Below are 10,843 nucleotides of genomic sequence, written 5' to 3'. Positions count from 1 at the left end.
TGTGTCAGGCACTGTTGGCGTTTTGGGTACAACGGAGAATAAAACTGCTCCAAAGGATGTTACAGTTCAGTGAGACAATAAGCAGTGAATAAATAAAATATTAGAAATGATAAGCACTCTGCAGGTAATTAAGGTGACTTAATAAAAGTGATTTTGTGCAACTTTAGATTGCATGGTCAGGGAAGTCCTCTGAGGAAGTGACATGTAAACTGAGATCTGAATTACAAAGAGCCAGACCCGTGAAGAGCTTTAGCAGAAGGTAGAGGGTGCACTACCAGATCAAATGCTCCAGGGCAGGAACATGTTGGCAGGTGGAGGAATTTAAAAGCTGGTAGCTGGAGTTTGGTGAGGGAGGGGGGAGCGTCGTACAAGATGAGGTTTGAGAAATAGGTAGGGGTTGGATCATGTGAGGCTCTGTGAACCAGGTTTAGGAGTTTGGATTTTATTCCAAGTGGATTGGGAAAGCACGGAAAGATTTTATGCAAGGGAATGTCATGACTTGAATAAAATTTGGAAAAGGATTATTTAGTATTTTGATGTGGATGGTGGTTACATAAGTGTATATTTATGTACGTCAGGTTGTACACTTAAGGGTTGTGCACCTTACTGTATAGAAATCATACTTCAAGCAAGGACAACAAGATTACTCAGTTTAGTGAATGGAGAGTGGATTATACACATGCACTCATGGAAGAGAAAGACCAGTTAAAAGGTTCTTGCTGCCAGGACCTCATAATGACTTTTCATGGACTCTAGGTATTTTTGCCTTCATAGGCCCTTTTCTCCAAAAAACAGTATTAAAAATTATATTTTATGATTGTCCTGGTATAAAGACCAATATATTAATATTATACATTTTCTTTGGCCTAAACATTTCTTTTTTTAAAAAATATTTATTTATTTATTTTTATTATTATATTTTTTTGGCTGCACCGGGTCTTAGTTGCAACATGCGGAATCTTCATTGCTGTGTGCGGCATCTTTTTTTTTTTAATTTTTTTTAGTTGCGGCATGCGGGATCTAGTTCCCCGACCAGGGATCGAACCCAGGCCCCCTACATTGGGAGCATGTAGTCTTAACCACTGGACAACCAGGGAAGTTCCTATTTTTTTCTTATAATTTAAAAATAAACTAAAATGTTTTTGTGGGCCCCTTAAAGTATGGTGGGGCCCAGGCATTGTGCCTGCTGTGCCTACTGGATAAGTCAACCCTGGTGTAATCCTGATGAGAGAAGTTGGTGTTTTAGGCATGAATGAAGAGATGGAAAGGGATAGATGCAGATCTATTTTGGAAGTGGACTTCATGATTGATTAGATGTGAAGGGCACAGGAGAGGGAACTCTCCCAACTTTTTGGCATGAACACTTGGGTGATGCAATTTACTTAGTCTCTGTCTCAGAAAGTCAGGAGGGAATACGTAAAGAAGAGAGCCTGAATTCTAGTGTTGATTCTGCCCAAGTCTCTGGCTGGTCATTAAAGCATGAATGCATGAACTGTTCAGCTGAGGAAAGCAAAAAAAAAAAAAAAGAGAGAGAATTGAACTGAGATCTGAGCTGCCATCTACCTCATGTGAGAGAGAGAGGTTGTAGTTTGGGTCCAACCAATTTAATTGCTTGCTAAAATGAAAACATGAACATTTTCGGAGGATACCTTAGTTCCTTGTACCTGCTGTAGGAAATTTCCACAAATTTAGGGGCTTAGAAAAACACAAATTTATTCTTTTACGATTCTGGGTCGGAAGTCTGAAATGGGTTTCACTGAGCTAAAATAAAAGTGTTGACAGGACCGTGTTCCTTCTGGAGGCTCTATGGGAGATTCTGTTTCCTTGCCTTTTCCACCTTCTGTATAAATGCCCATGTTCCTTGACTCATGGTCCCCTTCCTACATTTTCAAAGCCAGAAACATTGGGTTGAATCCTTCTTGTATTGATCACTTTGACTCTGGCTTTTCTTTCTGCTACCCTCTTTCACTATTAAGGACCCCTGTGATACATTGGGCCCACCTGGATAATCCAGTATAATCTTCCTATTTTAAGGTCATCCAGTTTGCAACTGTAATTCCATCTGCAGCCTTAATTCCCTTTTGCTGTGTAATATAACATATTCACAGGTTCCAGAAGTTTGGATGTTGTCATCTTTGAGAGGGCCATTATTCTGCTTGCCACAGAGGGATATAACAGAATCTAGAGTCTTCAAAACGTAACATTCACGATGTATAGGATACAGTTAAAATTATTCAACATGTGAAGAACATGGAAAACGTGAGCCCTTCTGTTTTTGTTTTTGTTTTTGCGGTACGCGGGCCTCTCACTGTTGTGGCCTCCTCCGTTGCGGAGCACAGGCTCGGGACGCGCAGGCTCAGCGGCCATGGCTCACAGACCCAGCCGCTCCGCAGCCTGTGGGATCTTCCCAGACCGGGGCACGAACCCGTGTCCCCTGCATCGGCAGGCGGACTCTCAACCACTGCGCCACCAGGGAAGCCCATGTGACCCATTCTGGAGGGAAAAGACAACAGAGGGCAACCTTGAGATGAGCCATATGTTGAAATGATCAGACAAGGACTTTAATGCAGCTATTATAACTGTGCTTGTTGAGTTAAAGTAAAATATACTTGTAATGAATGAAAAGGTAGGAAATTTCAGCAGAGAAATAGAAAATATGAAAAGAACCAAATGGATATTTTCAAATTGAAAAATACAATATCTGAAATAAATTTCATGGATGAGATTAAGAGTGGAAGAGAGATGATAGGAAAGAGTCTCTATACTTGAAGGTAGATCAACAGAAATGATCAAATCTGAAGAGAGGGAAAAAAAATTGGAAAAAAGGTAGTGAACAGAGCCTCAGGGACCTGTGGACCATATCAAAAGATAGAACATGTTACTGAAGTCTCGAAAGGAGAGGAGAGAAAGAGATAGGATAGTAAATATTTGAAGAAATAATACCCCCAAACTGTAGATTTGGTTAACCACATTTGGTTAAGATTCGGGAAGCTCAGCAAACCCTGAAGAGTGTAAATATAAAGAAAACTGCATTGGCTTATCATAGTCAAAATGCTGAAAACCAATGATAGCAAGAAAATCTTGAAAACATTCAGAAAAAAAGTGACATCATATACAGGGGAACAATAATTTGAATGGCGATGGGCTTCCCATGAACTGTAGAGTCCTGAAAGCAGAGAAACAAGATTCTTAGAGTGCCAGAAGAAGAAAGCTGAGGGGAAGTGACACCAGAGGAAATTCAGATCTTCAGGAATGAATGGAGAGTTTCAGAAATCGTAAATTGCTGCATAAATATAGAAGACTTTTTTCCCTTTTATTTTTTAAAAAATGCATCTGATTGTTAAAAGCAAATTTTAGAACATTGTGTTGTGGGATTTATGATGTATTTAGGTGTAATGTGTATATTACAACTATAGCGTAAAGGATGATGGTCCTTCTGTCTGAAGAGATTCAATATTAACTCTAAGTAGGCTATGAAAGGTTAAGGATAGATATTCTAAGCCTTAGAACGGGTACTTTAAAAATAATGCAGAGGGCTTCCCTGGTGGCACAGTCGTTAGGAATCCACCTGCTAACACAGGGAACACGGGTTTGAGCCCTGGTCCGGGAAGATCCCACATGCCGCGGAGCAACTAAGCCCATGCACCACAACTACTGAGCCTGCGCTCTAGAGCCCGTGAGCCACAACTACTGAAGCCTGAGCTCCTAGAGCCTGTGCTCTGCAACAAGAGGAGCCACTGCAATGAGAAGCCCGTGCACCACAACAAAGAGTAGCCCCTGCTCGCCGCAACTAGAGAAAGCCCGCGCACAGCAACGAAGACCCAACGCAGCCAAAGAAAAACCGCAGAGAAATAATACACTACCAAATGTAAAATGGATAGCTAGTGGGAAGCAGCCGCATAGCACAAGGAGATCAGCTCAGTGCTTTGTGTCCACCTAGAGGGGTGGGATAGGGAGGGTGCGAGGGAGACGCAAGAGGGAGGAGCTATGGGGATATATGTATATGCATAGCTGGTTCACTTTGTTATAAAGCAGAAACTAACACACCATTGTAAAGCAATTATACTCCAATTAAAAAAAAAAAGGAAAGAAAAGAATGGGTTAGTTGGAAACCTTTAGGGTTTCACAATTGATGGGATGCTTGCGTAAACTATGATAGTGTGCCTAAAGTCAATAAAACTTACTTAAGCAACTTAAACATAGACTAGGATTTGGAAATATAAACATCAAGGTTTTATTAGTGGTGGTATCTGGATACATTAAAATATCTGGAAGCATGTGATTTTCCTATGACTTTTTTTCACTTAATTGTATCTTAATTGTAAGTATTGCATTTGTAATAAGGAAAACTAGAATTAATCTAAAAATAAAATTTACTGTAAAAGGAAAATGAGTAGGTTTGGGGGCTCTCGGTGATTAAAAATGATAATTCATTATAAACCAATTATTTCACTTCTGCTGGTTTGCTATGTTTTAATTTTATGCTTAGCTGTGAAAAACAGTTTGTTCCAATTAATTCCTCTTGCTGGACATTTAATTTTACTTCCCAATTAATACCATATTATTGGAAAAAAAATAATGCAAAGAAGTATAGCTAAAAATCCAATAAATTAATTAATGTGGGATTTAAAAAGTTATTTAATCCAAAAGAAGGCAGAAAAGGAGGAACAAATGGTAATAATTTTAAAAACCAGAGGGGAAAAATAAGATATATAAAGCAAGCACTTTAAAGGGACAGCACATAAATTATCTTCCTGAATAACGTTTTACATGGGGATTCGTAATTTCTAGAGCCTAGTAGTGCAGGTTCTTGTTGCAGCTCTGTTCCTACTCAGCTCTGCAGAACAAGGGTAAACAGAAAAACGCAATGCAAGGGGAAGTAAAGTGGATAGAATATAGAAGAATATTCTTGACTATGAGGAATTTGAAATATGCAATGGCTGGAGCACAAGAACATTTTGAATCCTCATCTCTGGAGAAAAAGCAGGCATCCCTCAGTGGTGTGCCCAGGAAAGTGGGAAAGGGATGGCTAGGTGTGGATGTGGGTTCTCTCGATAACCAGCTACCTCGGGGAGGAGAGGAAAGGCAGAAAGACACCTGCCAGTGTAGGGTTCTGTTGTGAGCTAGCCTCTGGTAACACTCCACAAGGTTCTCTACCAGCCCTCCTCTCTTTTTGCCCCAAAGGCTATGGATGCAGATGCCTCCAGGAGTCAGGCAGCTAATGGGAACTTTTAAGCAGCCTGGTAGGTAGGCATTGTGGCAAACTGCATACAGAGCACTTGCTCCCTGTGGCAGAGACATCTACTGCTCACCCCAAATCCATAAGCTCCCCATTTCTCAGCTCCCTACTGGGGGAAATGTGACTAGTTCTGGCAGATAGACAGTCAGTGGAAGGAGCTGTGTCCCATCAAGTAGGAAGCATGTTAAAAGCTCTGGAGCAGCTCGATCTGAACAGCTGCTGCTCCCTGCTGATCATGGAGACCGTAAGTTAAACTAGAGCCATAAGGTGTAAGCAGCCTGGATCCCTGAGTCATTACCAGGAGGAAAGCTGCTCCGGAGAGTTGCCCGACTGACCCTGGGCTTTGAGTGAACACGAAACAAATCTTCGTTCGAAGCTCCTTCTATTTCATAGCCTAGCCTACCCTATACACTTCCTTTAAAGGCAGCAGTCACAACTCAGCTCAGACTCTTATTATCAACTGGAATGTTAGCCCAGTGTCACCAGATCTTCCAGTTTCTGCAAGATAAACCAGAAATAAGGATTTTTTGCTGAAAATTCTTAACATTTAAAAGTAGACGTTAGGGAGCTTCGCTGGTGGTGTAGTGCTTAAAAATCCTCCTGCCAATGCAGGGGACACGGGTTTGAGCCCTGGTCTGGGAAGTCCCACATGCCGTGGAGCAACTAAGCCCGTGTGCCGCAGCTACTGAGCCTGTGCTCTAGAGCCTGTGAGCCACAACTACTGAGCCCACGAGCCACAACTACTGAAGCCCATGTGCCTAGAGCCCATGCTCTGCAACAAGAGAAGCCATCGCAATGAGAAGTCCGCACACGGCTGTGAAGTGTAGCCCCCGCTCACCGCAACTAGAGAAAGCCTGTGCGCAGCAATGAAGAACACAGCCAAAAAAAAAAAAAAAAAAATGTAGACATTAGGGACTTCCCTGATGGCACAGTGGTTAAGACTCTGCATTCCCAATGCAGGGGGCCAGGGTTTGATCCCTGGTCAGGGAACTAGATCCCACATGCATGCCACAACTAAGAGTTCGTGTGCCACAACTAAGGAGGCCGTGAGCCACAACTAAGGAGCCCGCAAGACACAACTAAGGAGCCTGCCGGCTACAACTAAGACCCAGCACAACCAAATAAATAAATTAAGTAAATTTAAATAAAAAAGTAGATGTTAACTTGAAAAATAAAACCTTGTGTAGCCCAAATAAAACATTCCTGGGTGGGCTTCCCTGGTGGCGGAGTGGTTGAGAATCTGCCTGCCAATGCAGGGGACGCAGGTTCGTGCCCCGGTCCGGGAGGGTCCCGCATGCCGCGGAGTGGCTAGGCCCGTGAGCCATGGCCGCTGAGCCTGTGTGTCCGGAGCCTGTGCTCCGCAACGGGAGAGGCCACAACAGTGAGAGGCCCGCATACCGCAAAACACACACACACACACACACACACACACACACACACACACGAAAAACATTCCTGGGGGTCAGTTTAACCCTGGGGCCACTAGTTGCAACTCGAGCTCTGCATTTTCTTCCTTAGTGACTCATCAGTTCCCAAAGCTTCTGTTGTCACTCCTGTTCAGATGGGGCAGAGACCAGATCTTTGTATCACAGCTCCTGATGAGCTCAACAGATGCCTCCAACTCTGGGTTTCTCGCCCTGGTCTAACTTGTGGAGGGCAGCTCTTGAGTGCTAAGCCATGAGTCCTACCTGGCTCCCTATAGCCAGCACAGATAAATGCAGCCTGTAAAAGACCTAATGGTTCTTTCTCATGGCCTTGACCCCAGTCACCTTTTCCTGACATATTTCATATTCAACCTGAATGTTTCTTCATGGTTTCTGACCTAGTGATTTACTTTCCCATTTATGGCCTTGACCATCTATGGTTGTGCCCTTTGTACCTGACTCTCCATCCTGCTCCTCCTTTCAACCGTTTTCCTCTCAGCTTTTGTTTTACTCTTTGGAGGTTTGGATTCTGCCTTCCACTTCCCTGCAGGTTTGCTCTGGACTAGTCCTGAATTTTCAATTAATCTCATATATCTCAAATTCAACATGTTCCATGTTGAACAAACACTTTTCTATCCCAAATTTCCTATCTCTGTTAAAGGTACTACTGTCTTCCATGTCACAGTCTCAAACTGTTGATGTCACATTAACCTACCCATCTAAAACCAATGCAGTTATTTATTGAGTATTCATACTGTGTGCCCTATTCTAGGCACTGAGGCTACGACGGTGAACTAAAAAAATCTGTGCCCTCATGGAGCTTGCACACTATTGGGAATGGGCAGAAAATAAACAAATATATATTAGGTCAGATGGTGATAAATGCCATGGAGAAAAGTAAAGCAAGGTAACAGAACTAGGGAGTGCCATGATGGGGGAAGGGTGCTATTTTATATTTGGTGGTCAAGGGGACTTGAGTAGAAGTGAAGGAATGAGACTTACATACTTCCGGGGAAGACTGTTGCAAAGGCAAAGACACTGTGTGGAGGCATGCCTGGCATGTTTGAAGTCCAACAAGGAGACCATTTTGGCTGGAACTTGGTGAGCAAGGCAGAGGGTAATAGGGGCGGGTTACCCACCTCTCCCATCTTTGTCTTCTGCTCTCTCTCCACCACTTCTGCCCTAGCTGTGACTGTCCTTTCCCCTCTGGACTGCTTCAGGAATTGTCTGACTCTACCCAGCACAAGCTGCCTGGATGAACCTTGGCTAAACCTGGGCTCTGTGTTGGTTAATTTTATGTGTCAACTTGGCTGGGCTAAGGGATGACCAGATAGCTGGTAAAACATCATTTCTTGGTGTTTCTGTGAGGGTATCTCTGGAAGAGATTAGCATTTGAATTGGTAGGCTGAGTAGAGATAACCTCCACCAATGGTGCTGGTGGGCATCATTCAATCCACTGAAGGCCTGAGTGGAATAAAAAGGCAGAGGAAGGATGAATTTGCTCTCTCTGCTTGTGTTGAGACATCCATCTTCTCCTGACCTCAGACATCTGTGCTTCTGGTTCTCAGGCCTTTGGGCTCTGACTGAATTACACTACCAGCTTTCCTGGTTCTCCAGCTTCTATGGAGCAAATCATGGGACTTCTCAACCTCCATAATCATGTGAGCCAATTCCTATCATAAACCTCCTCCTATATTTATCCCTGTGTATCCTATTGGTTCCATTTTCTCTGGACAGCTCTGACTAATACACATCCTGTTTCTTTCCAAGGCACTACTCCCTAGCACTGAAAGCATTTCATAATCTGCCTTCAGCTGGCTTCTCCAACTTTACGTCGCCCCCAACTTCTGCCTTGCCCAGAGCAGACGCTGGGCTTTCCCACTGTTCTCTTCGCTTAGAATAGCTTGCACCTTCTCAGTCTCATAGGAGAAGCCTTACCCACTCCAAGACATCGTCCCAAGACTTCTTGGCCTGGTTTCCTATTTAGTTGTGTACTTGGTTGATTTTATCCTCCTAATTAGATTATAAACCCCAGGACGTATTTTACACATTTGTTTTTCCTCTCCTCCAAGGCCTTGTACCCTGTTCTTGTTTTTTACAAGACAAAGATTTAATGAAAGTTGGTCAGTGGGTATGTAATAGTCCAAAGGGCTAAATAGTTAAATAGAAGTAAATGAAGTAAATGTTACATGTTATCATCATCTGATTCGTCTTCTTCCTTCAAAGATTCCTTGGCCTATTTCTCTGCCTCTTTCCTTATATCTTTTGGAACAATTCCATGTCTTCCGTTAGTTATTTCACCAACCCAGCTGAGCTCTAGTTCAAAAGCTTTATCCTTAACTTCATCGTGTACTATGTAAATTATTTTTGCAACTTCTTTAACAACATCATGGCAGGTCATTTCTTTCATCTGAAGCTTTTCAATTTCTGTCTTCGCAGCTTGCCTGGCTTTGCCAATGGCACAGCCCCAATAACCATATGAAACACCCGATGAGTCAATCATGTAGAGCTGTGCAGCATCATCACACTGTAAGATCCTAACCAGAAACTGCAGCGAAAAGGTCTGACAGCACTGTAGAGTATATAGGCATGTACATACACGGCCACTCTGTCTGCAAGATGTTTTAGTGGAAGGTTATATCCAAAGTTAGATCTAAACTTGGAAGCCTCTTCTCTTGCAATGTCTGCTAAAGAACGAGCATCTGCCAACAAACCTGCTAGTGCCATTCAGACATGCCGATCCACATTAAAAAGTCGTTTGTTAGGACCTTCTTCATAAAGTTTAGAGAGGACTAATTTTTCTACCCCAAAGACAACGCCATCTTTATATCTGATTCCAATAGCTGTACTACTATTTTCCACAGCCTTCATAGCATACTCAACTTGAAAAACTCTTCCATCAGGAGAGAATGTAGAGGCTGACAGGTCATACCTGGTGCCGACTGAGCTCATCGTGCTAAAACCACTGGGACGCCTAGGGCTTCAGGGTCTAAAGCGATCCCCCTCACCCTGTTCTCTTTCTGCTTGAGGAGTGTGGGTGGGCTTTTTCTTGCCCAAATCCAACCTCTGACACCAAAGATGCCATAGTTTCACTTCCTGAGTTAGAGACTGTTAATCAAAGGAGGGGCAGGTGAGGGCTTTGGCTAGAGATTTGCCATGTAGTGTTTCAAACTCGAACCCAACTCTGGACTTAGGCAAGAGAGCAGTCGGGTTGCTCATCAGGACAGGCTTGTTTGACAGCAGCAGGCTCAAGTTCTTCTTTTCCTTCTCACTTACCAGTTCAAACTTTTTAATGCTGAAGTGTGTTTGAGAAACAGCTAAAGGCCTGACCCCTGCCCCTGAGGAGTTTACAAATCTGTAGTTAATTGTGTGCTCTTGACAGGTATTGATAAGAATATAATTCAGCTGATTAATGTTTTTATGGTATGTCAGTGGAGAAATGAATAGTGAAATATTCTCTAACAGACAAACCAAAGGGAAATGCAACAGCGGAAGGAGCTAGGGATGAACCTGTCACAGATCCTGGTCGAGTTATACTCTTTTCCACATTGACCTTGCCTTGCCTTCCCTGGGACCATCTCCTCCACCTTCTCTTTCCTTCTCCAAATCTTGCCCATCCTTCAAGGACCAGTTAGGCCACTGCTCCTCCAGGAAGCCTTCCTGGATGACTCCAGACTCCATTAACCTGTTTTGAACACCAGGATTAATAACCTTTGCCACACAGTTTAGAACTTAATGATGTACTTAAACTCTTGGCTGCTGTTTTGTGTGATTTCCCAACTAAATGATAACTCTTTTGAATAATAATAATAGTAACAACATTAAACTAGCATTTATTATGAGCCTGGTACTTTGCTAATACTGGGTTGGCCAAAAAGTTCATTCGGGCTTTTCTGTAACGTGAAAAACTCAATTGAACTTTTTGGCCAACCCAATATATCTATATAATTTATCTAATTTCATCTGCCCAACAACCCTATGGGGAAGTTCTATGATTATTACCATTTTACAGTCGAGGAAGCTGTGTTGTAGGATAATTTTCAAAAAGGGAAAATAATGACTCACACAAACATGAAGTGAACACATATCAAAGATTTTATTTAACTCACTAATTAAAGAGAAAACCCTGCAATTTGTTAAAACCAACTGAAAGGAGAATCTGAAGAGCAGACATTTATAG

At 42.7% G+C, this 10,843-nt stretch overlaps 1 pseudogene; it reads right to left on the bottom strand.

Annotated features, from left to right (window-relative positions):
* Positions 1-8,833: 8,833 nt before the first annotated feature.
* LOC101269560 (proteasome subunit alpha type-3-like) lies at positions 8,834-9,660 on the bottom strand (annotated as a pseudogene).
* Between the last annotated feature and the right edge of the window lie 1,183 nt (positions 9,661-10,843).

Source organism: Orcinus orca, chromosome 11 (assembly GCF_937001465.1).
Source record: "Orcinus orca chromosome 11, mOrcOrc1.1, whole genome shotgun sequence".
Taxonomy (NCBI): Eukaryota; Metazoa; Chordata; class Mammalia; order Artiodactyla; family Delphinidae; genus Orcinus; species Orcinus orca.
Note: the sequence above shows the minus strand (reverse complement) of the source record. Positions and strands in the feature narration are given on the sequence as shown.